We start from the raw sequence: 27,412 nt of genomic DNA on the forward strand, positions 1-27,412 counted from the left end.
AGAGGGGAAAGCTAAAGCTAATATAATTATAAGCATGATCTTACTAGAACTAAAACTCTCTCTCACTTAGCCTTCAGTTTTCTAGGAAGGATCTCAGCATATTCTCAGTAAGATAATACCATTTTCAGAGGTTCCAAGACTTGGCTGTGTCTGGTAGTTCTGACTTGGCTCCAGCAGAAGTTTGACTATGATTTGAAAAATATATTTTTGAATAAATGTTTTGTATACTTTAGTTTTTGATGCATATTCAAGTTTTGCTGTGAACGAGATGCTATAGCTTTTAATAGAATCCTGAATGTATGTCTTGAGAGTATATATATGCTTTGTTACCTGTTTTTTAAGTTTGGACCATAATCTTTTAGGAAAATGTTGTCTGTGAAAATTGCGTGAAGGTGGCCTTTTGTTTGTACAAAAACTAGAGGATTTGAACTGTAGGTATTGCAAAACCTTAGCTATTGTCCCCTGAATGATGATAAGATTTGGGGGGGGGGGGCGAGTACACCTAGCAAGCATTTAAATAATCATCACCAAATTGTTCTGATGCTTCCATCATCTTGCTTTTCCCTGCAGAAATTTGGGTGGCAACACATCCAGTGGAATCATGAATTCCAAGTAGAGCTGAGGTCCTGAGAGTGTCAAAGACTGTTGAAAACAGGTCCAATTTCCACTTTCCAGACACTATGGGAAAGCCTGTATGGGCTAATTTTGGATAATGAGCACTCAGCAAGAACAGAACATCCTGTAAGTATCTGAGAATGCAGCTGAACTCACTTAAACAAGATCTGAATAATCAGAAAGCCTTTTTCTGGGTGTTAATATGGCAATTAAAGGTTACAAGATGCTAGTGGGTTTTATTGTCCATGTGACATGCAACGGCAACTAGGAGGGAAATCCACATTAATGTGTTGCTCTTCAATGGTAATAGGAATGTTTAGATTGCCTCTGCACAGATTGTAAAGTAATTGGTTTTATGCAGTAATAATTGGTATATAAATGTAATGGTGATTAAGTAGGATGAGCTGAGCAGCAGAAATCTGTGGGAATAATGCCCAGAAATAAAGTTGGGATAAACAGGTTAACTGGAATGGCCGCTTAAGAAGGATTGTTTGGAGGCTTGGATCTGTCAAGGCAACCTGATGTAAAAGGTTTGTACCATACATAGAATTTAAATCCACAAAGACAGTCCGAACTTGCAAACATGGTATACTTTATCATTATAAAGTCTCTTTGCTTGCAATAGTAGCTACTAGTCACCATGAATACATTCACAGATTCTGGTTAGGTACATACCTCACTTCCTACCACAAGGTGAAATAAAGCAGTGGCCTCTTAATTGAGTATATGGGTGAATCTTTTATAGAAGATACAGTCATGTCATTTGTAGGGTGATACTATGTTTGAATCATTTCCTTAGTTCAAAAGTGGGCTTTTTCTTTCTCTGTCTCTCTTTTTCCTCATCTTTTACTGTAAAAGAAGACTTTGAATATATCACTTGATGTTTCTATTTCTGAAAAGAGAAATAGAGATGGTCAGTCTCTTGCCATGAAAAAGATGGTACGGACTGTATTGATTGTTGACTTAAATAGAAATCTTTCTTCTGGTTTTGACTTCTTTGTAGATTGGTACTGAAGGGCTGAATGTATGGAATGTTCTTGAGATGAGCAAGCAAAAGAGGAAGGTGTGATCTCGCAAAACACTTGGTGCTTGCTTCTAGTTGAGAATGGACTCCAGAGATTTGGGTTTAATTCTCAGCTCTGCCATGTTTCTCCTGTGTGACACATCACTTTTTTGTTTGTCTAGGTCCTTAAAGGTTACTTTGGTGCTGAACTCCCACTGAAATCAAGAGATGTAAGGTGCCTGAATAGCAATTATGGACATTTGTACACATGCTCCAGGGAGTGGGGGGCAGACGCTGTATTAAAGCAGCTCCAAGAGCTGCTCTAATTAAAGCGCCTTCAGTGTCTCGTGTATCAGCAACCCTGCATTTCAAAATGGCAGTGGGGGCACTTTAACTAAAGCTTGCTGAATGAACTTAAAGTGCTCCTGCCACCATTTTGACATGTGGGGACACTGATTAATTAGCACACTCTACCAGACTCAATTAATCGAATCTGCTTGGACATGCTGTAATTACAGCACATTGGAGCAGCCTCCCAGCATGTCTACAACCACCCTAGGTGCCTAAATACCTTTAAGAATCTGGGCCTTGGCATTTTACTTCCCATCTGAAAAATGAGGATAACAACATTTCCTTGCTTTATCCTTTATAACCTTTATTTACCTTGATAACTTAGTTGTAAGGTCTTTTGGGGCAGGGACTCTCATGCACAGTGCCCAGCTTGTAAGAATTATACCTGATAAGGAGTGTTCACTGGATGAGATCCTCACTTCTCAGTTCCTAGAAATTGAAGGATGTAATAAATAGCAGAAACTAACATGACTCTCTGAATGACCTGAGATAGAGATGACTCAGTCATCAAATATTGCTGTAAGGTAGCTTTGATGTGACTGTTATTGTCATGTAAGAAAAGGAGGCTCTTTCTGCATCATCTATTTGCCTTTTGAATGTGAGTGCATTTTATTTTGAGCCGTTTCAGTGCATCTCGTCCTCCTCTAAAAGCTAAGGGACTTGCAGAATTTACATATCAGGAAAGATAAAAGTGATGGGAGCCTCATTTCCATGCAGGTGGCTTGGGCTTTGTCAATCTGGGGAAAAGCAGAAGACAGGGAGGAAAGCAGTGACATTCTCAGTGATGACTGGCTGTCTGGATGCTGCTTCTTCTGGAACTCCACAAACTGCTGGTCTTCTCCTTGTCTTGCAGTACTCTTATTCAGATCCACTTAGGACTCCTAATCAAATCTGATCTGATACCACTGCCTATGTGTGCTTTGCAATTTAGACTGATCATACTGCCTGGCCAATTGCTTTAAATGTGGGCTGAGAGCAATGGAACCTTAGGATGAGGACTAACCGCTAGCAAAATGTACTGAAGCACAGTATCATTATGACGTAGGAAGGCTTGGATGTTTCTTTCCAGAATTTCTGTCTGTCTTGTGGTTGTAATGAAGACCATCTCTGCGACTGCTTTTCTTGGTTCATTTCTTTGTTGTTGTTGGGGTTTTTTTTGTTTTGTTTTTTTTGCCAAGCAGCTCGGCCAAGTTCTGATTTCAGGAGTGGAATTACATCAAGTATCTAGTTGGTCTAATAAAAGATATCACCTCTACCAAGAGTTCTGATTGAATTACATCTGAGCACTGGTGTTACTGAGAGCAGAATCTTGCCCGCTGTATCTTCCATGTGCAGAGTGACTGCTCCATCTGCTGGTCATCTTTGTATTCCAGGAACCTTTAATCTGCTGAAGATGGGAAGTGACTTCCTTCCACTAGAACCAAAACAGTGTGATGGAGAAATCTCAGTGATAGCATTATATCTTGCATCTGTGGGGAATAATACTTGCAAAATATTGGCTTGACACCTTGGAAACTTATTTTTAAATCTTCCTGTTTCCTCTCTAGGAATATATTTAAAAAAAAATCATCAAATCCTAAAAAAGTAGTGTTGGAGGGGACTTTCAGATGTCATCTAATTCAATCCTCTGCTCAAGGCAGGATCATCCCTTTCCAAAACCTCTCATATGAGTGCTTGTCTAACCTACACCTAAAACTACTAAAACTAATAATAGCAATTATCATCACTGGTACAGCTATAGTTAGCCATGTGAGTCTGAAGTCTGGCAGAAGGCACCTTATAGACCAGGGATGTCCAACCTTTTTGAATGTGGGGCCGGATCATGAACTTTTTATCACCCGGTGGGCTGGCAGGAGCGGGTGCTCACACGGTCTGTCAAGTCCGGCTGCAGCCATTGGGGCACAGGGGTGAAGGGGCACTGCCTGACCCTGCCATGGCCTCCCTGACATCTGGGTGGCCTCAAGAATGCTCCCACACCTGCGCACCTGGGCTCAGCAGCCGGGGGACATGCAGGGACCCTACAGGGGGTGCGGGATGTGCAGGGACACCCCCCCTGTGACTCACCACCCCCAGCGTGATGCCTGCGGGGGGATGAAGGGAGGCAGGAGTGGTGCCAGCTTCCCGCTCCAACTGCCACAGCCACAGCAGCAGTGGCAGCAGCATCTCCCATGGGCCTGGGCGCAGCACCTCTCCGAGCTGGCATCCGTGCCCCCCGCGCCCGCCCGCCCACTGCACTGTGACCTACTCCCACCCGTGCAACCGGCAGGGACCAGCGCAGGGCAGGGCCGGCATGCAAATGAGGAAGGGAGGGGTGGGGCTAGGAAGAGACACTGGGAACTGAGGGGGGAGGAGAGGAGCACAGCAACGTCAAGCTGACGCGATGCATGTGGGAACCTTGTCCCTTCCCCAGCCCTTCAGCAGCCATTAGGAAGCTGCTGAGGGGCTGGGGGTGGGATAAGGGATGGGAACGAAAGTAAACTGTTTACTTTCCTTTCCTGTTGCAGCACCTTGGGCCTCAGAAAATGGCTTGGCGGGCTGCATGGCAGCCCGCGGGCTGTATATTGGACAAGCCTGAGACTACCTAAATCTGAGATGCATAAACTTTCATGAACTCAAGGTCACTTCATCAGATACTGTGAAAGGACATGCACATAGTGGTGTATTAATTAGACATCACTTGCTGCTGCTGCTAAACATTAGTCTACTAAGAACTTAACCACTGAACTTCATTTCACTCTCCCTCTTTTCTGAACTTCACATATTTCCACCAATGCAGAGGAAGGAGGACTTCCCCTCTTTTCTTTGCCTCTCCCAATGCACACATGTCTTTTTTTGGAAAGCATATCTGACTAACATCCCTAGCCAAAACTTTCAAAAGGGGCTAGTAATTTGGACAGAGCCAATTCAAGAAATCTAAAAGGGGACTGATTTTTGGGGACTGCAAGGAAGCTGCTTTAAGATGTTTTGGGTTGAACAGTCAAACTGATACTCAGTGTTTTAAAATATGGTCCAATATGTCTTAATTTCTAGACCTTCTTTTCATTACAAAACTTGCTTATGAAATATCCTACCCTGTATATTTTAAGATCTCCAATGACCATTTTATGGAGAACATATTTGCCAGGTGTAACCATAAAACATGAATAACGTTCCTATATGTTTCTATCTTTGTACAATGACAGTTAAAATGCAAGAAGTAAACCCAGAGGGAAATGAGCATAAACTTCAGAAGAAGAGAGCATTTTAAGGTTGAAGTGTGCTAATCATGGAAGTTTCATCAAGGTGTCAGTATTAAAAACTTGCTTTCTAAATCTGATGCTGGTAAAAATGTGGAACAATTTGGAGCACAGTTTATTTTTTCAGAGCCATAAACTTTAGATTACAAGCATATGACTGCAAGGTACACAAATGTGATAGTGTTAGACCAAGAAGTGTTCTCTACAGAAGGTATCTCATCAATCACAATCCGTTCTTCTATTTTTATTAGTAATCAGTACTACAGCAAAATTCAGAAAGTGATTCCTTGTGACCTGCTTTGTGCAAAACATTTATTTTATTGAGAATAAGAGTATATAAGGTGCCCCCTAATGTTTCTTAAGACAGAGTCATTTGAATCAAAGATGGCAGAATAAAATAGCTGTGTACACACAGAGCACATTTCTTGCTTTGTTTCCTATAACCTTTCCATTTTTGTAGCCTGAGTCTCCACCTGCGCTTTCACCAAATGTTACAATAATGACTTCATCCCTTATAAATTTATAACCCATTATATATAATAATATATATAACTCATTATAATGGGTTATAATAAATAGGGGTGTATGAAGCGGGCCCTATTCAATTTGGATTCAGATTCAACCCGAATCAGGGACAGTGTTTTGATTTGTGGATTCTGATCACTGTCCTTGAGTCGATTCAGCCGAATCCAAGTCTGAAAATTCAATGCTGATTTGGAGAATCAGCAATTCAGACACAGACACAGTTTTAAAAGTTTTTTCTACATACCTTGAGGTACCAGTGTAGCTTGTGAACACTGCGATGCTGGGGCAGATGGAGCGCCCCACAGGAGTGGGGGGGGCCCTCCACATGCTTGGTGGTGAACTGGGGAGCGCATGGGGGGCCCCGCTAGGCCCCCTGGCTCAGCAAGTGTCTGTGGGGGGATCCTAGGTGCCCCCCAGACCTAGGAGGCACCAGTTCCCAAGCCAGTGAGGTGTGGAGACCCCCCTGTTGTGCTCCCCAGTGGACTGGAAGTGCTTCTGGTCCACTTCCGGATCTGCAGCAGAGCACACTGGGGAGCCCCCTGTGGTTCTGTGTGGCACTCCATGCATCCCAGCATTCACGAGCTGCCTGCTACATAGAGGTATGTAGAAAAAATATTTAAAGCTGTGTCTATGTCCGAATTGCTGACTCTTTCCAAATCTCTCTGAATTGATTCAGAGGGTTCCGAATCAATTTGGAGAAATTAAAGGGTCCTCTGATTCGATTCGGATTCAGAGATTGGGCCACTGAATCGCGCCATATCCCTGCTGAATTGAATCAGGGACCGAAGACCAAAGCTTCACAGCCCTAATAATAACCTGTTGTTGTTGTTGTTGTTGTTATTTGTATTACCACAGTAAGAGCCCCAGTCATGAACCATGAGCCACTGTGCTAGTGCTGTACAAACACAGAGGACAAACTTGGTCTGTAAGCCCCACAAAAGCTTACAATTTAAGTACATGTAATTTTATATCTTCATTTATATCACATTGAGTTTGACTGTAGAGGCCTGGTCATCCCATGAGTTACAAGTATGCAACTCCCACTAGAATTACAGCTCATGCCCAATATGTTCTACAGTTTCCCTGAAAGTTACATATTCAATACATATTGAATTTATCAAGTCACTGGTATTACGTTTGAAAATATTCATGCAATAACCTTTCACTTATTCCTTTAAGCTAGTATCCTAATTAAATTTTTAAATAAATGGTATCAATTTTATACATTGTGGTGAGTATTTTTATAGGTACATGAATAAAATGAAGATTAAACACCACCAAAGTATCCAAATTACAAAACTGTACTTGAATCATGGGTTATTTTTAAATAAGCATGATTTGGTGTCTGTGTTTCTTTATCGGTACCTGAGTAACATCAATATTAAACTAAACTAAACTGCCCGTGTCAGAAGACTGCATTGTTTGTATCTTGGGTCATGCTGATATATATATAAATTATTTAATTTTTCTCTTTGTGGTTTATATTGTCAGATTGTTCAATGATGCAGACAATAGACAAAACATTATGCAGTTGGATGCTTACATATCCATAGCCGCACACACACATTTAATGTAAATATGGTAGGTAGGGAGATAGTTATAAGAGGGAATGTTGTGTTTTAAAATCATTGGAGACAGCAAAGTTATGCTCCCTCTTTAATAATAACAAACCAGTGCTTATAACTCTTATCAAGCAGTCTGTGCAACGTCTGCATCCTTTCACTAATTTCAACAAACTGTCCTACGGAGTGGGAAGATTAGCTGTGTGGATGTTTATTCTTGGTGGAATTATAGCCATGTTCCCTTCAAGTGTTCAAGATAGGAAAATAAAATTTTGTTTGTATTTCTTCTTTCCTGTATTTCTGGGGGTGGTAGAAAGTAACATCAAGTGATTTAAAGTGTAAGCATGCATAGTGGCTTCTCTTGCAACACTTCCATTTTAGGGGTCTTTGCAATCCTGTTAAACTTGAACTATTTCCTTCCGCAGTTCTTTCCAAAGTGGGATCTATAGATGGAAGGCCCTGGATCAATAAAAGCTGATACCTGTAACTGATTTACTGTAAGCTGCTGAAACATTTTTGCCAAAATTAATCAGTAATTTCATTGAGCATTGCTGCTTTTGTTAACTGCATCCACCAGCTCTACCCTTCAGATCCCCAGTTAACAAAGAGAAGTAGCATGTTTCAGCAAACAGATCCTAGAAGCAATGCTTTGTCCTCAACAGGCTGGGAATGTTTAATTGACTGAGCCATCTGATTCATTAAGCATCAGAGTGCTCCTTCAGAGTGCACCATATTAAGGGAAATTAATCATAAAGTTAGTGGGCATGTCTACACATTCATTAATGCACCATTGCTTAGGTGCATTAAGTTTAGTAATTCTAATATGAGGTACTAACTAAATGCACAGTAGCCAATGCTACTGTGCAGTAGCAAAGGTGAATGGACTTTTCTTGACACTTTTGTGCAGTAGACTAATTTTACTGTGCATTAGAGCATTAGTCTACTGTGCATTAAGCATCTTGTGTAGACATGCCCTATTTAAAAAAAAGAGATCTTGTGTTATCTATTGTTTTTTCTTTGAGGTTCAGAAACCTATAGTTTTCCCTTGTTCTTAGATACAGGTTTACATTTCAGATTTTACATATGTGGTATGGGAACAAAAAATAGCATGGCTGAAAGCTGTGTGTGAACAATAGTGCATTCAGTTTAGTGGCTAAATCAAAAAAACCCCAACATATTTTGGCAACTTTTGAAAATATTTCCATTTTTTCTTAACAGTAACACATTTAGAAGGATGAAATTGGTTGGAGATGTCAAGGGGGAAAAAAAAACCTAACAGGGAGGTAGGACTGAGATTAGTTGTTTGTCATAGTGAATCCATCTTGAATTCATGTAGACCAATAGGCAAACAAGATTCTTTAGGTGAATCTGATATCTTTTATTAGGCCAACTTAAATGATTAGGAAAAAAATTTCTTAGCATGCTTTCGGATTTAAAAATCCTTCATCACACTGAGGAAGCCTCTGCAGCTGGTGTGTGCTCTTCCTGGATGGAATGAATAGTAAAGAAGCAAGAGGCTGGGCTGGTATGTATGCAAAAAAGCCAGTCAGTGAAAATATAAATTGAGGAGTCAGTGGGTGAGAGAGAGGCTGGGTGGGAGTGGGGGACAGAGAGAAGGGGGATGAATATAGAAGGTAAATAGTGGAGAGGTACCTGGGGAGTCAGATGTCAGGCAGGTTATAATGTGTCATAAATCCAATGTCTATATTTAGTCCATGATTTTTTGTATCCAGGAGGTTGATGAAGTGAAGTTCGTAGGCTTGTCTGTGAAAAGTGCTTTGTAAATTCCCTTTGAGGATCAGAACTGAGAGATTGGAAAGGGAATGGTTTCCTTGTGAGAAATGTGCCCCCACAGGTAACTGGGTATTCTTGTCTTTGATAGATTTCCGGTGTGCATTCATTCTGGTGTTCAGGTGTTGTTTGGTCTCTCCTACATATTTTCCATCAGGGCATTTGGTTTATTGAATGAGATATATTACATTTCTGGAGGTGCAGCTGTAATATTCAGGAATGCTGATGGCTCTGTTGTGGGGTGTAGTAATTGTGGGGGTGATGGAGATGTGTTGGCAGATTTTGCATTTCTTGTCATAGCTTGGTCTGGATGCATTCTGTGTGTTCTGGGCCATAGGAAGTTTGCTTCTAGTGACGAGATTAGCGAGGTTTGGTGCTTGTTTGAAGGCTAGGATGGGTAGTTCTGGGAAGATCTCTTTAAGAATAGGGTCTCCTTGTAGTATGGGTTGCAATTGTTTGAGGAGTTTCCGTATGGGTTCCAGGGAGAGGTGGTATGTCATAACCAGCAGTGTGCAATTCGTGGGTTGTACTGCAGCAATTCTTCACGTGGTGGCTCTTTCAAACCAATAGGTAACTTAAACTCATTGTTTTCCATCTCTGAATTTAGTCCAACTTGGTTGGAGGACAAGGAACACCCAGACCTCTGTCTCAGTTATGCTGCTGTAAACAGAATTATATGCATGTCCACCATGTAACTGAATCTGAACCGAAGGACCTGATTCTGATTTTACTTGTCATGGAACTCCACTGCTTCCATTATGCTGCTACTCTGGATTTACACTGATGTCAATGAGACCTGCATTAGGCCTGAAGTCTCCAGGGAATGCCTTGAAGGTTTTGTCAGGAATCTTTTCTTGAGAGCATACATCATGGGGCTTGGGCCTGGGTTCTGTGTGAGGGTCACTTTCTGTCCCAAAGCTGTGGTGGTGCAATCAATATGCAATTCATCCTCAGCGCCAGATAACTCAGCTTTGTCCAGTACTGTTTCCTGAGGCACCACTCAGTGACATAATAAATATGTTGCTAGAAAAGAACAGATTAACTTATTTTCGGTGTTTAACACAACCACTAAACAAATAGAGGGAAGAGGAAGGCAGGGAAATCCAACTTGCTGGCTCAATGCTTTAATGGTTCATGTGTGAGTGTATTGACTCTAGACGTCTGGTGCCTGAAGTCTGAGCCCCTATAGGCACCGACAGGCTGCAGCTGCTCTTGCTGCAATGTTGGAAAGGCCTATTGGGAGGAATTGTTGAGGAATTCTCACAAATAATAAGGGCAGGAAATAAGGGCTAAGGGTAGAAGCTGCAGAAAGTTGTATTTTTATTAATGAGAGAGTTTGTCTCCAGTTTTGTTTATCTCAGATGGAAAGGAAGTTTGCAGCCAGCATGATGCACGGGAGGGGTCTGTCAGGATGATGTCATAGCAAAAGGGAACAGAGACTGATTGTGTGTCACAGTACTGGAAGCGGAGCTGCTAAGGCGCATAGTGGCCACCTTATCAATTAGGTAATGTCTGACACAGATTGGGGGAATTTCATTACATTGTGCTTGGTTGTGTTGATGTGTTACCAAACATCTGTAAGGGACCTTTTATTTTCTTGGGGAGCATTGACTCAAACTGAATCACTGACAAGACTGAATGGGTGAGTGGTAACTTCCCAAAGTCCCAGGAGGGCTTTACACTCAGTGGTTTTCCCATTGAGATCTGACAGATGCTGCTATGTGCATTGTGCAATGTTGATAGCAAGATAGAACGCTGTTTACATTTACACTTCTAACACGCATCAGTAACAAAGCAGCAAGCTGTAATTAATTATGCTGAGCAGTGATTTTGTGAAGACCTGCTGGGATCTCCTGGAAGGAGTGTTGGATTTTTGACCCTTGTAGAGCTGGATTGAGAAGTGCAGCAAAATGATAAGAAAAAAACCCAGTCTTGTTCTTTCCTTTGCAAAGGTTAGCTACTGGAAAACAATGTGTTGCTTAGTGTTAAGACAAACAGTGTCTTTCATATATGAATTTCAGGGCATTTACAAACAAAAAATTAAGCAAGCTTCACAAGATTCCTACAATGAAGGGCAGTAGGCAGCATTACTAGCATTACTCCCACTTACAAACAAGTAAAACGGTTGGTCTAGAGGAAGATATCAAGATTTTCCAAAGTGAACACTGATTTCATAGAATCATAGAAAGAAGGGCTGGAAGGGACCTGTAAGATCATCAAGTCCGGTCCCTGGCCATGGGCAGTAGGTAATTGGGCTCCAATTCCAGTTCCTTTGTTTCTGAGTGCCTTGCTTGACACACTTTAAAGGGCGGGGGGCTGGCTTTTCAGAAAATGCTGAGCACCAACTCACTGGATTCTTTTTTAGGGTGTCTTAAGGGAATTCCCACTTTCAAATATCTTAGCCAAAGTGATTTGTCAGAGCTGGGAGCAGACCTTGGGCTTTTGAACTCCCGGTTCCACAAAGAAAACATTAGAGATCACCTCTGCCTGGTGCACACTACAGCCTCCCAGTTCTTTCAGATGGCTTCAGTCATTAAGACAGAAAAAAGGTGGAAGGGAAGAAGCCAGTATTATAGCTCTCAGATCGACTGGTTATATAATTCCTCCACCTAAACCTCTATGTTTATACTTATCAAGTCCCAACAGCTCCATCTGCTGCTTTACAAACAGACACGATGAAATAAGCCTGGTCCCAAGGAGCTGAAGGTATGTAGTTAAGTAGTTTCATTATATATTTTGTTGTTGCTGTTACACAGGGGCTGTTTTTCTTCTCTTGAACATAGTGTCAGGGACAGCACCATGACTTGATACCTAACACCTGATTCTCATCTTACTTCAGACTAATGTAAAACAGGATTAGCTCCTTGGTATCTGTGGAGTCATGCTGGTATAGTGGCAACATGAGAGAAATATCAGGCCCATGGAGAATTAAACAGAGTAACCAAGAGATATGTTCATTCCTGCCAAACACCCATCTTTTATCCCCTGAGCAAAGCAGTCTTGTAAGCTTATTTAAGTCTCTGGTATGCTAAACTGATATCAGAGCACTGCCCTATTCCCCTGTACAGACAAACATGGGTGGAGCAAAACTGCCTTTTCTTGTCATGTTTGCCACTGATGTCCCTCCGACTTGCACCCATCAGACAAACAAAGAATAACTGGAAATACCAGCAACATTTCTCAGTGCTGGCTTTTGGGAATATGCTAAGAGCTTTCAAAACATTGCGTTGGCTTTACTTTTGGAACAGGCCAAGCTGCAAGCCAAGCCCGTGGAAGGGGGAAGAGAGTGATATGAAATTGCTGAGTGGAGAAAACCCAGCGTCCTTCAGTGCAGAGAGCAATTGATTTAGGACCTCGTCTTCAGTAAAAATTTCATCACTAAAGAGCTCTCCCTCAAAAGCCTCTGAGATAGCTGTAGATACAGATATTGCAACTCCCCTGACCCAGGCTGCAAATACTTGAGTTAATGGGCATATAAGTTAGCCTCTCTTAAAAGAAAAAAAATAGTGATAGGGCTTAGAGAGATACAAAAATGACTGAAGCATCACTGTTTGGAAAAGTCTTCATGATGCCTTAAGAGGGATAATAACTTTGATCTTTCCTGTGAGAGTGACTGGAGGACTGGGGACAAGCAGTAGTTTTGTATCTCCATTATTCACAGCACTAGAATTTCAATTACCGTAAAATAAATACATCATATTGGAATTATCTTTAAAGTACAAAATACGATTTAGAAAAATTAGATACTGTCTAACTCACTGATTATCATGATAACATTTGTCCTGAGGATTTAGGCCCCAGTCCTGGAAGTTACTCTACATGGGTGGACCCCTCCACAGAGGCTCACAGATGTGTGCAGATATCTGATCAAGTGAGAGAGGTTTCACAACTATCCCAAAGAGACATTCGAAGGCTTGGAACTGTAATTCTATGTGTTGTAGATGTGATTAGATTTTGCTAAAAGAAAAGTTTTGAGTCAAAAACAAAATGGTGTTTAAAGCGCTGTCAAAACTTTGGAATTCATAACTAAAACCCAAGCCCATTTGATCTTTCTTCTTTGAAGCAGCCTGGGAAAGTCTGGTCACAGCCAGAAGACTATCTGTTTAATCACTAAAGAGGAAAGGTTGCCATTTGCGAGACACTGCTACTTTGCTACATGGAGCACTGGAGTTCAGGTCAATGTTTTCAGAGAGGCTTCCTCAGCTATATTTTGGATGGATATGAGAAGCTCAATATGAGAAGAAAAGATGATAGTGCGCCATATTATTTTCTCAAATTCCTCTGTCCCTTTCCTCTCCTTCTAATTGTAAATGGCCTGGTTTTAGGAACTGGATGAATGCCCACTGAATTCAACGGGATTCTTTCTATTGACTGAACAGACTTTGGATTAGTAACTATGTATGGCTGTTAGAACCGGCTGGGAAATAGACAAGTTTTCATCAGAAAAAATCCTACTGGAAACCTTTCATTTAAAATAATTGTTTCCACACAGGAAAATTAGAAGAATTTTAAAAAAGGTTTGGAACATTTTTACTTTCCCCCACATTTTTTTTATACTTTCCATCTTTTACAATTGGAAAAGAAAAATAAAGTGTGAAAAATAATGTTTTTCACTTCTTCATCATACAACTCTCCAAGTGGGGAAAAAGGCATTAAAGTGTTACTTTGTCTTTCTTTCCAAAAAGGTAGAAAAAGAGAGAAAGTACCATGTCAAATATTACAAATGTTTCTTTCTCTCTTTGAAAGTTTATTTTAAATCAAATTTATTTTATTTGGTGTTGTAAAAGAAAAATAAATGTTCTATTTTTTGGTTTTATTTTGAAAGGAAAATTAATGAAAACAACATGTCTCATGTTACATAGTGAATTTTACATTAAGATGTATTCTTGAAAAACAATATATTTCATTGAAAACAAGAATTTTCAAAAAATACATTCATTTTAATTGAAACTACGTTTTTGATCAAAAGTATCTTTTGAAAAAAAATCAACCAACTGAGTTGGGCATGTAAAACAAGTAAATAAAATTCACAGCTCTGATCTAATAACTTGGGTAAATCATTAGGCCCCACTGTTACAAACTGTATTACTTTTTTGTGTATTTTTAAGTTGTCAGAAAACAGATTGCATTTTTCTTTAATTTATTTGTTATTTGAAATTACATAGCAAGTAAAGTATGAATAACATGTACCCTGCAGCTGTACTGGGAAATAGTTTGTTGCAACTATATGGGTACTGGTAATGGGAACTGTTTTGGCCAAGCATGGAGGCTGCCTTCTCTGCTTCTGTTTTCCTTGACTGGATGAGTACAATCAAGGGTGCAGACAGAAATGCAGCTCCTGGCTGTAACAGAGCACTTTCTGGGAAGTGATCTGAGTTACAATGATCCCCTGGACCAAACAGAAGTTCACCGTTGGTTCCATGGGATGGAGGCAGGTGCCAAAAGCCCCCAGACTGAACTTCCTCTTCTGTCTTTCCCCCCTCCCATTCTGAAAACAGTGACAGGCTAGGCGGCAGCGCAAATGCAAGTTACAGAAGATGCTATATTTTGAAATGTCTTCATCTGACCCTTCATGCAATGAGGGTTCAGGTTTTCATCCATTTGGTCATTTTTGAAGCAGTCTGCAATTGTACAGTTGTGTTTGGTCATGGCTATAGACCACTTTTCCTGGCCAGATAGGGCAAAAATTATCACTTCTGTCTGTGCTCCAGGTTTGCAGGGCTGTTACCAATTTCTAGAAGTCTGTCATCTATAAATATTGTGCGATATTAACTTAAAATTAGGGGCTTCAGTAAACATTCCTGACAGTCAATTAGTTATGTAAAGTAACTACAGAAAGCAAATAGCAAAAGATAGGGATAAATTAATTTATTACGAAATTAGAATGAGTGTTGGAAAAATATTCTGATCCTTTTCATCCTCAGGTATAAGAACTGAGACATCTGCTGCTAAAACAGGAAGCAAGAGTTAGACTAAAGGACTGCAAAGCTTCTAACCATGGTAAGTATTCACTGAACTGGGAATCAGAGAAGAGAGAAAGCAAAGGACCAGCAAATGGTTTCCTGGAAGGCCAATAGCAGGAAGCCATCCATGTGGTGTCTACTATGTATTCTGAAGGAGTCTTGAAGCACAGTGCTAGACTATCTGAAGGTTTTGAGTGGGTCCATTTGAATTTTGTATAGGATTTGGGGGATGAGAAAACAATATTGTTATTTTAAAAATAAATAATATTTGATAAATATATAATAGTATATATCATTAATAGTGAATGCAAATATTGTGTTCAGAACCAGACCAGAATGGAAGTCTTAAAAAAATATCTGAAGTTACAGAAAGGACATGCAAGGCAGTGGGATCACGGGATTTTCAAAAAATTCCTAAGTGAAGGAACAAACCTCTCACTGCGTGTTAGGTCGGTGCTTCTTTTTCCTTCCTAATAAGTATGGCTTTTTCACAAAAGAAAAAACTTTTCCTCTCTTCCCCAAATATCAGCTTCATGCCCCACAGGGATAAAATCTGCTATTATGGGTTCCACCCTTGCACAAAACTTTATATTTGATTTCTCCACCAAAAATAGCCGCTTTGATTTCAGTAGTGAAATTAAACACATGCTTTCAGTGTTTGCAGGATCAAGGTCATAATTGGCAGCATTTTAGAGTTGTACTGAGAACCATTTATGCAGTCATCTTAAGACAAAACCTTCCCAATCAATTTTACTACACAATTTTCTATATATAGGCAGTTTGTGCATGTGAACACACATACAAAGAAAGAGATAGGAGGAATGTCTGATAATCTCTCTGGACTGCTTGCAAAGGAAGAGCTTGTTCAAGTCATGAAAAATTTCCAGCACAGCTCTGAATCCAGCTTCTGCTGCTAATCTTGGGAATAGATGTTGTGGACCCTTCCCTCCCACGTCCAGCTACTACTCACTAAAGAAGAAAAATTGAACCATTTGTGCATAAGGGGAGAAAAATAGCACAAACCCTTCAGCCACACAATACAATGGCTGTGACAGGTCACTTTATCACCTGCTGCAGAGATCACTAAGAACAGGTTTCATCTAAGGAGGTGCAGGTGTGCTGTAGGTGGTTGCTGTCTTCCAGCCTCTGATTTGGCTAATGTGAGAAACCTGTGGAAGAACTCTAACACCAGGAGAGGAACCTCCAAAGTGCTGTTTGTCTAGAAAGTAAAGCCATCTCACTGTGATATTTAGGAAGCTGAAGGAGGACTGCAGCAAATCCCTATCCTCACTTTGGTGATAGGAAGAGTTTTCATGGATGTGTAGTGCAGAAGCACTCAATAAGGTGAGAAAAGGAAAACAGGATAATTTTGGTTCAGTAATGAGACTTTTATTCATAATGTGTGGGAAAATGTAGTAATGCTTTCAGAAGATGCACACAGTATTAGAGTAAAGTATGATGTGGTTTTTTTTAAATACTTCAAAGCACAACAAAAATAATCACTCTTAGATGTTCATGACTTAGAAAGGAAGTACCGTACATGTCACAGTTTGCTTATATAATATCCAGGACAACAAATCTATAACATACATAGATATTTCTGCTCTCTCCACCAAGCTCATATGAAATTTGCTACCAGCTCACCTTTTCCTGGGAAGAAAAGTACATCTGGGGGACTAGACCATCCCCATCTTCCTATTGCATCTTCTGTGTTTTTCCTTTTAGGTTCTTATACAGTTCTGTAATCAAACACAAATTGGTTATTTAAAAACACATTTAAGATTAAAACCGATCAGGTTCAGTTTATTACTTGATCATATTACACACTAACGTTTTAGCAAATACTGAATTCTTTTTTTCCCATGGGGATCTTCCTTTAAGCTTCTTTTGTATCTTCTGCTTTTTCATTTTCTTTATTGTGATGCAATTGCAACCTAAGTATCAATGCAGTTCAATCCCTTGAACCACTGGCCTGCAACTCCAGAGACCTTGGCTCCATTCCTGACTCTGCCATGGACAACTGCACCATGTTGTTTCTTTGTGCCTCTCTACCCCTTCCTGTCTCTTGTCTGTTTTATTTAAACAAGCTGTCAGGTCTTTGGAATAGGGATTATCTCTCACTGTGTTTTGTACAGTGGAGTCCCAGTCTCAGTTGCTGTCTTTATGCAGTATTGTAATTAATAAAAGTAACAATAGCATGGCAAACTTCCTCCTTGCTCAGAAGAGGTAGACCTCATTCCCCTTGGGTCTTAACACTGTTACCCTAAATGACCAAAGAGGATGCTGCATACACCCAGAGTATCTAATTTTCCACTATCTTCAACTTAGCATGGTTATTTTATACTTGAGTGAAAGAGTGATAAATCTTAATTGTAACACCGTGTACCCACTCTGGTCTAGGTGCAAATAGCTACAAAAGTAGATGGCACTGGAGGACCAGCCATTAAATTCTGCTCCCCTACTCTGCTCAGAGGTGAGGCTGCTGTCTTTACATTGTTTCCAGAGCCTGCCTCACGAGCAGCCAAGAACCAAGAATAACCCTTGTGCTGCTGTACGTCTAAACCACCAGGCCAGCCCAATCAGTTGTTCTGTTATTAAGAATGAGGTCTATGGAGAGCCTTTTCCATTTGTATGTGTATCAGAGATATCTAGTAGCATTTCTGACACCTGGGAGAACTCTGTAGGCTTTTATTTTCCAGTGCTGCAATTTTTGACCTTGAAAGGGTGAGACTTGCAAGTTTTCCCTTCAACAGATTTCCAGAAGTCCCCAGCCTTCTTTGCTGTATCTGCTCCAAGCTGTTGCCTCCTTGCTCACGTGTATCTGTGCCCTCTGCATTTTTTTTTTTTTTTGGTGCATATTTATATCTTGGTGGTTGTGTTGCCAAGGAGCTCTGAAAGAAAGCAGAGCCGAGATAACTTCTAATCCACCTTTCTGTGATAATGTGGCGTAAGTGAAAAAAGCCAGGGGTCTTTCTCTCTCTAGCTGTGCTCTAGATGTGGTAGACTGGGGCCTTTAGCAGACACAGCAGGCACTTCAGAGAGTAAAAGTCCAAAGCCAGTGCTTTGTGGAGGAGGGGAATAAGTACCTGGGCTGTGGGTAGATCTTGCATTGGGAAAACAGAAAGTGAATGAAGCCCCGCTGTTAAGCATGGGCAAAGAGCGACTGTGTTGAGAATGACGATGGCAATCACTGACTGTTGTGGAAGGAATAAATGAACACGAGTGCTGTTCCCACAGCCAGGCTCTGACAGTCTTGGAACTAGATGTGTGTAGCCCATGGCTGTGTCACTCTGGGGGTTAGCTGTGCCAAAGTGAACATGCATAGAAAGAAGTCCTTAACCCTGTGCAAAGCACAGAGAATAAACGGGAAGTAATTCAAGGCAAAGAGTGTGTCTGGGAAAGGGAGGGAAGGAGGGTTGTTTTTCACCTGACTGATATTAATGGTTAACCTCTGTTGTTCTACACTGCTGGGAGTAGAGCTGTGTGGGAGGTGATCTTTTCTTTCGATCCCCCCACATTTATTGAGACTTCAAAAATGTTCCTGTTCCGCATTGGGACAAAATCCATGCCCACTATGAGCAACAGATAGCCCACAGGTCAGAACATGTGGCTGGGAAAAGGGAGATCCAAGTTTGCATCCTTATACTGCATGACTTGAACCTAGGTTTTCCACATCCTAGGTTTGTCTAACCCTGTGCGCTCACTAAATAAATACTCACTAAATGCAAAGACAGAGACTGACTGTATACCTCTACGGTTAGGGTACTTTGGAGGATCCAAGTTCAAGTTCCAGCTTCAAATGTTTATACAAAGCAGAGCGGTTCTAAGGGTGACCGAGAGACACATCTCAGAACAGCCAACAACAGGGGCTTGAGCCTTGTCCTCCTGCATCTCAAATAAGTATCCTGCCCAGGGCACTACTGACTATTTTGAGGTCTCTCTCATATCCTAGACTAGAGAAAATAGCACTGAAACTGGTATTTTCCAGAAAGGAAGGCAGGCCCTAAACTTTTGGTTTTGATAAATTGGCATTCTCAAATGGAAAACATTTCACTAGAAAATTCCTGACTTGTCCTCTTCCACGTTTGTTATTTGTACATAATGTAATATATTTACTAGGAGCTGGAACTCTCAACACTATTTCGCTGATACCATCCCTGTCTAGCAAATAGAGAGAGACAGCTTGACAGAGAATCTTGGGAAGATAATTAGTTTTTCTCTTTGACGAGGATTTCAATTAAGTGTTTTACTCTTCTTCGTGTTCTGGCTGTTGTTCATAACGGGCCAACTTCTCCTAGGGTGTAACTGCATTGGTTCTATAGGTTTTTCACCAGGAGTAAATGTGGCCCATCACGCAAACCTATTGCCTCAGTCTTTTATCAAGGGACTTTCTCCGGTCGTCTTCACCATTGCCTCTGCCTTTAAAATCTGCAGCATTTGTTATGTGGAGATGGAGATAGTTTTGAAAAATGGTCTTCTTTAAAGACTCATTAGAAAAGTAGATGTACAAGGCTGTGACTGGCTCGCATCTGGCTCAGGATAGTACTGACAGAATGGCTCTACTCCTTGACTGCCCTTTGATGGCTTTCAGAGGGTCATTCATGGCTTTCTACTACAACTTTTATGTGGACACCTACCCTTTATTACTGGTAGGTCATCTTAGGGGTCATCTCAGAAAGGAAAAGCATTGAATGAGCATTGAATGCCAAGTTCCATTCTGATGGTTGGTGGTGAGGCCTGGATTGAGTCATCTCTTGGCAAACCAGGATAGGGCATTTACACTGTCACTGTACATGCTTTATTATTTATGTTTTGTACAGAAACAGAGAATTTCCATTCTCCTAAAATGATGCATTTGACGCTTCTGGGGAGGGTAGGGGGGTTCTAGTCAAAGCACTCTGCTGTCCACCTTCACAGTCTCCTTCTGGAGATGGGGCCCAGGCCAGGGTCTGGATAGAAGAATAAAGAGCAAACTTATATTAGGGAGCAGTTGTGTGTCTGTGCCTATATTTAGGATAGACTCAGCCTACAAATAATATGCAACAGAATCAATTGTGTATCTTGCTGTACCATGTTAAGACACCACATAGTATCATAATTAATGGTATCATATACAAGCAATTCAGAAAAATGCATGGGTCTATTGACTCTAAGAATAGTTCATTCTAATTAGTTTCATTTTTCAGACCTTGGCATTGTAACCTTAACCTTGGAATATAAAGGTCCTAGCTCTCTGTTCTTTTTTCTGTTGTTTTTAAAACATATTGACATTTTTTTAAAATGTCATCATGTGGAGTCATGCCTAATCTCTCCCTCCAGCATGGTTCTTTGCCAGCAAAGTGGTGAATGTAGCAGTTGCTTTCTTCCTAAGTGACTGTAGTAACTGGTGAGAGGAGTAGGTTGTTAGCCTGTATGTATACAAGCATAGAAGGAAATTATTCACACATTTTGCCTAGGGTTTTAGGGAAACATGTTGATAGTGGAGGAATGGTAAAACTCAGGGATTGTGGGTTCCTTTCCAATCTGTGAGCATTCCCTAGTGGGCACAGAGGCCCATCCATCCAGTCTCCTGGCTTTCCCTTTTTCCCCCTACTGCTTCTATCTCATCCCCCCAAACTGTTAGCCCTCCTTTGATCCAATACATTTAATCTGCACACACCAACTTCCCCTCCCCCCATTTCCCTTTCTCTCTGCTCAAGTCCCTTGTACCCCATCCTATTCCCTCAGAAGGCCTCCTCTATAAAACTGGCTGCTTTTTTTCTGTTCTTCACCCATCTACATCCTGGTCAGGCTATTCATCTACTTCTCTGTCTGTGCAGCTGCAAAAGAATAATGAAGAACACAGCAAATACAGTTACTCTGCTCATGGTTCTTGCACACAGGTCCACAGTGAACCTTGTTAGCTAGAAGAAATAATTGTAGGGGAAGTCCTGGGATGGAACTATTATTCTGTGGGGAGAGATGGTCTTTGCAACCTAGCCAAGCATTGGTGGGAGTGTGCCAATCCCAATGGAAATGTCAGAGTTTAACCACCACACTAATAATAAGTCTTAGCTAAACACTTGGGTACTGTCACATTTTGAAGGGTTCTAACTTGTCTGAACACACATTCCTGATAATAGCCAACCCTCTTACCAAATCACGAAGTGGGACACTACAGCTTCTACATAAAATTATTGTAAGAATTTTTTTAACATCAACAACACAACAATATCTTCCTCCCTACGTTCATGCTCAAACATTGGGTAAGTCAATTTAGCTGAAACTTCCCCAAATAGTCAATCCAAGGGGGGAAGCTCTGAAAAATCTGAGCAGATGTCATAAAGATGTGATACTGTGGGTGCATCTACACATGATTTTAATGTTCCTGAATAAACTCTGGCACAGTACACACAGAATTTTATTGCTCCTGGGTGCACATCTAGCTTCTTTTGGCATCTGCAGATGAAAATGCCAACTGGATGGGAGATTTATTGGTTTTGAGAAGCCTTCCTTTCCTTATCACCTTATTTTACTGGTGCTCATCCCAGGACAGTGGTTGTTACATAACTCCAACTCCACTATAGGATAATATTTGTTCCCGACACTACTATCCTATGGTGGAGTTAATTAGTTCACTGCAGCTAATTAGTCAACTCCATGGTACAGTGCATATGTAGATTCCTCCTTGTAGAAGCAAAGGAAAGCAGTGTCCTATAACAGAAACTTTCTGGTGTCTATAGGCAATTCTACCTGTCCCACCTAGGAGCTCCTGTTGCTTGGAATTATAGAAAATAAGGATGAAAGGGACCTCAGGAGGTCATCTGTTCCAACCCTTTGCTCAAGAAATGATCTTCCCTGTCTAAACCTTTTAATCCAAGTGTTTGCTTAACCTGTTCATAAAAAGTACTTCTAATAATGGCAACTACAATCTCTTTCTACGCTCATCCAACCTTGGTGCTGTCCTGTGGGGTCAGGCCAGCTGTCAGGATCTCAATATTGCACTGTTAGACAGAAGGGTGTGACACAATTGCACATATACAAATGCACAAATCAATTGGATGCATACACACACACACACACACACACACACACTACCAACTTGGGCACATACACATCCAAACTAGCCTAGGCACATGCATACCTATTACCCATTCAACCACATACACTATACACCCCAAAAGTTAGGCAAAAATCAGTTGTCCATACCTGCATACTCAGTACACATACACAGATCACTAATTCATATATCATATACACAATGATGTGTGTGTGTGTGTGTGTGTGTGTACTCACACACACACACACTCACCAGTTCATGCACATACAACCCACCTACACATAGGTAAGTTCCTAACTTGGATGGCATGGTATATATGTGTATGCTTGGGGTACCTGGGATACTTGGGGGAACATTAAGGTGAGAGAGTGAGTTTTAAAGTGTAGGGAGTGAAAGTTGCCAGAACTGAGGTTAGAACCAGTGGACTAGAGAGAAGCTGGCTGAGGAGCTGAGGCTTGGGTTTACTTAAAATAGATTGGGGCTGGAAGCTAAGGCAGACAGCTGAGATACTGGGGGGGGGGGAAGATAAATAGTGGCAAGGAGGAGACAGCCAGGGAAGAGAAAGAGAGGCAGAAACCTGGGAGCTTGGGCCTGGAAACAGGCTGACAGCTTAGAGACTGGGGGTGGGGGGGCAGATAAGTGGTGGCAAGGAGGAAACAGTCAGCAAACAGACAAAAACCCAACTCGGGGTTTCAAAATAACAGGTTTATTAAACGGACAACACACTACACAGCCCCATGAAGTTATTGGTTCCTCCCCACACACACACAAGCACTCACAATGGCAGCAGGAGAAAGAGACTCAGTGGAAGGGTTGGAGTCCAGGTGGGGAAGAGAAGTAGAGTCCAAGTCTTTGGTTGAAGAGGGGGTAGGAGGTGTTAGCTACCTATCCAGGCTGGAAAGGGGTCGTTGTCCAGTAGGTGTTGTCCAGAGAGGGGTTGCCAGCAGGGCCTCTGGGTGGATAGGTGGTGTGGCATGGTGCTGGTGCACATGGAGAGGGCATCCCAAGGAGTCAGTCTTCTACCCCTTTTTATGGGGCAGACTACCTCTGATCTCCTATGGGGAGGGTCTATCTAGGCAAGGTCGGTGTTGTTCCAGAGGACTCTAGGTGTTCTTACTGAGCATGTGCAGCTTGGCACAGTGGTGGGTTGTCTCATCTTTTGTTTCTTGAATGCTGAGGGTGGTTCCAAGGGCTGGGTCATTGATCCAGGTATTGGTGTTGATGGTTTGGTCATTCAGAGGGAGCTATTTTTAGACCTACTGCCATTGTCTCTCAAGCACCCTCATTCATCCCCATTCATTCAGAAACCAAGTTACATAGGAGGGGTAGGTGTGAGTCATGGGTTACACAACTGGGCCTGGGGACATGACAAACATAGAGACTTGACAAACAAAATGGAAATTTGACATGACTTATGCTAACTTACATATGTAGGCCTAAATCATATAGTACCAGTAAAACAGTAATATAGAACAGTAAAAATCAATATAAACATAATAATTATACAATATAAAGAAGGAGAAAAAACAAAACAAATACAACTTGCTACCAAAATAAAATGCTGACGCTTATCCTATGTCATAGCTCACTTATACTTATCTATAGGGAACAGAGAGGGAAAGAAAGTCAGAAATGGTTGGGGAGGGAGGGAATACATTTTAAAAGAAAAACTAGGGGTTTTGCTACATTAGCTTATAGCCAAAATCTCTGCCAGATGTTTAGGTAAAGGCATGATAGGATTTGATGCATGGTCTACACAATCGTGTCTCCTATTATGCTACATGTGCATGGCAGGAAGCATGATTATGGGATCCAGCATCAGATCCAATCACTCCTTACTGTTGGTGCAGGGGGAGCCTGGGGTCATGATGGGCTACCCCTGGGGCTTAGAGACCCATCAGCTGTGGACTCCCCTCCCATCTACAAGAGAGTGCGTGGCCATATGTTCAGTTAATGGCATGATAAGAACAAGCCGCAAAGTTATTAAACATTTTTTGTGGAATAACTTTGTGGCTTATTCCTTATAGACAGGGGCTTAAGTCTATACTGTGCCCTGGACTTGTACTACAACCATCTACTACTATGAGTAGCTGATATCATCTCTGCTATCTATAACTCTCTCTTTTTTTTTTGTCTCTTAATGTATAACTTGATTCTCCCTCAAAACCACCTTGTCTCAAGTCCCTCATATTCAAGCTTATCGTCTGTTTCTTCAACACTGCAGCAATTTTACAGGAAAAGGTTGCTACTTTCTGCATGTTCACCAAGTTAAAATGTTTCTTCTCTGCTCCTTCTGTAGTGTTGAATGACTTTCTATGCATGACTTGAGCCCATCCTATCAGTCTCTTTTTCTCTCTGCTGACATTGGATGGATCACCAACAGCTGCCTTTGCTGGTTCTCGTTCCAGGGTGTTAGTCAAGTCTGGCTGCCCAAGTCTTTTTTTTCTTTTTTTAAAACGTAGACTCTTGCTTTGTTGTCATTTTCCCTGCTGCCTACCAATGTGCTTTATAGGAAGCAGGAACATTATTTTTAACGCATGCGTGCAGATGAATAATGTATTTTTAGAAACGGCGTATGTTTTCTATGCCAGATTATTTGCTGATCAATGGATTCCTTTAGGATTCTGTAACTAAGACCTACAGATTGATGCCGTTCTACAAACTTTCAAAAGTTCCTCTGCCACAGTGGCAGTGATTGAGTTTCCCCTCCCTGATCTGCTCCCATGTTGGACAGGCAGTGGTGGCGGGAGGAGGAACCCACCTGCCATCACTGCCATTGTCCCTGGCTGAGTCTGGCTTTCTGTACAGCCCAGCTGCAGAAAGGCAGGAGCAGCTCTGGAGCTTCTCCTGCCCCAGGTCAGCTGGGGACAGCAGCAGCAGTGGGCACGTAAGGGGGAGAAGAGAAGGGGAGGGGACATGCTACTGAGCATGGAGGGGGAAAGGAGGCAGGGGAATTCTTACCTGCTTCTGGGAGTTAAAAAAAGGGAAAAAAGGATTCCTGACTGCTGCTCCCACTGTATGGTCTGAAAAGGGATGTGACAGTCCATCACATCCCCTCTGTATCCCCTGCTGGAGTTTTGGCTGCTGCTGCCGTGTCTTTCCCAGGGCCATGATCTGCCCTAAATTACAGCAGTATGGATTAGGAATGCTTCTACTGAAGTCAATGGAGGTCTATCAGTGTAAAATGAGAAACTGGAATGGGCCTGTAATTATCATTTTCATCCATCCTCTATTTTCATTTATAATCCTTCTTTCCCAACCTAAAGTCTGACTACTTCATTTATAAATAGTAGGATACAGGGCTACAAATATTCTTTAAATATGAACAAAAATATATGTATATCTCTAGCTATGATCACAAGCTTGAAAACTCCAGTGCTAGATGGATGACTGAGGTTGAACTGTCATTGTGGAGACAGGGCATCCCTAAAGGAGGTCATCCCTAAAGGAGGTCACTTATTTATTCCAAGCTCTGGCACAGTGAGTAGTAAAATAAATTTAAAAACAGTCAGCAGGGGAAAGTCAGCAGTTTGTTGCCCTTTCTTTAAAGACTTATGTAAGAAAATAATCTTCACTGTCACCAATTCAGCTACTTTTTAATAAGGAATCAATATGTAAAGAGCACTGTATTTTCTCTTTTCTGTTTAGTAACTATATATGTGTTAGTTGTAGACTTAGCAGTCTGAGGAAAAGCTTTTAAAACAATTGGACGTTCCTTCTGGTCTCAGGAAAATGAAGTCAACAGGAGTGAAAAGACTCTTATATAACCATTCTCTTGACCATTTAGTTTTCTTCTGTTTATTTTTTTAAACTATTTTTAATATCTTGCAATGCTGAACCAGCACAGAAGGACACAATATTTTGGACCACTACTACAGAATACTGAAATATTTATTATTGCAGAAGGGCTGGGTAGTGGACCTTTAAAATAATGTGTGTGTGTGTGTATATATATATATATATTTTAAGACCTCTTGGGAATTTGTCTGTTTGACATCTGCCTAGTAGCTGGCTCCCTTCCTACTTTTACAGCCCAGGCACAGAGAGAGAGAGTGACACTCTGCAAACAAAACATTGTCACCTGAACAATTCACTCAGCAGCTCTCTATGCTGTCCATCAGAGGGGACTCATCTCTCTTTTTTTTAATTCCTTTTTTGCCCCCTTTTTTGTCTCTGAGCTTTTGTTGACGTTGACAGCTCATCCTTTGGCCATCATTCATCCTGGCTACTGCAAACTTCGGAGAAAATAAAAACCCTGCTCCCCTAATCAGATTAGAGGGCTTGCAAATTGAATTCAGCCCCTCTCAGTGTCCCCTCAGCTGGCTGTCATTAGGAGCAAAGGCTGGCCCTTGGCGGTGGTCCAAACACCAGCTAACTGAATTTGAGATGCTGGAGTCTTGACAGGCCAAGGAAGGTAATTGAAGAGCTGTGGGGATCTTGTAAAAATTTCAGGCAATGGGGATTACGCTGGGGATCCTCGGGACCCATCTGTGGCAGGGATGAGCACTAAAACAAGCCACTGCATGGGCCTCTCTTTCTTCTTATCATTAATAAAACGACTGGCACATATAGACAGAAAAAATAACTTAAAAAAGGGTAAAATCTAGTTTCCAGAACTCTGCTTTGAATTGGGTCCCATCCCCGCCCCGCCCCCATCTTGACTGGAAGTCCAAATCTGAATATATTTATTTGTTTATAGTACAGAAGTGTCCAGAGACACTAGATACTGGATAAACATACAGTAATAGTGAATATCATAGCTGAATGATTTTAGGTCGTAACATGTTATAACTGGAAAATAAGCCTGCAGTGGCAATTTGGGGTTTATTTTCATGTGGTGTTTTTTTTAACATTGCAGAATGGGTCCATGATGGAGGTTTGATTCCCAGTTGGACTAGATCATCTCTTGAGGTCCCTTCCATCCCTATTTCTCTATGATGATGAGGAGTCAAGATGAAGAAGAGACAGGACCAAGATGGACAGGTAAAAGACGGTGTGGCAGAAAGTCTGAACTGGGTCAAAGAACCTCTTCTTGTTTGAGTGGGCTCCTTTCAAATTTCCTAACAGCAAGTATCTATGGAACTCATTGGCAGCATGTGTGTACTGTTCTACAGAGAGGACAACCTATTGCTGCTATAAGATACTCATGTGCTCAAGTTATAGAGGTCTGAGTGGGTTTAACTGTAACAACGTGGATTACCAGCCACTTACATGCCACATGAGGGACTTTCAGGGTTTTTCTCCCCTTTTGATTTTTTTTTAAAAAGCATGATTAAAAGAACATTTATTAAGGGTGCAAAGTCAAGCATCATCTATCCTGTGTCCTG

At 41.4% G+C, this 27,412-nt stretch overlaps 1 long non-coding RNA gene across 1 annotated transcript; it reads left to right on the plus strand.

The window, feature by feature from the left end:
- Positions 1-575: 575 nt before the first annotated feature.
- Positions 576-27,062, plus strand: LOC149864525 (uncharacterized). Its single transcript, XR_016442602.1, has 3 exons — positions 576-741; positions 15,008-15,083; positions 26,944-27,062. It is a non-coding gene; the product is annotated as an uncharacterized LOC149864525 (long non-coding RNA).
- The last annotated feature ends 350 nt before the right edge of the window (positions 27,063-27,412 follow it).

Source organism: Crocodylus siamensis, chromosome 5 (assembly GCF_052110815.1).
Source record: "Crocodylus siamensis isolate JL-2025a chromosome 5, ASM5211081v1, whole genome shotgun sequence".
NCBI lineage: Eukaryota > Metazoa > Chordata > Crocodylia > Crocodylidae > Crocodylus > Crocodylus siamensis.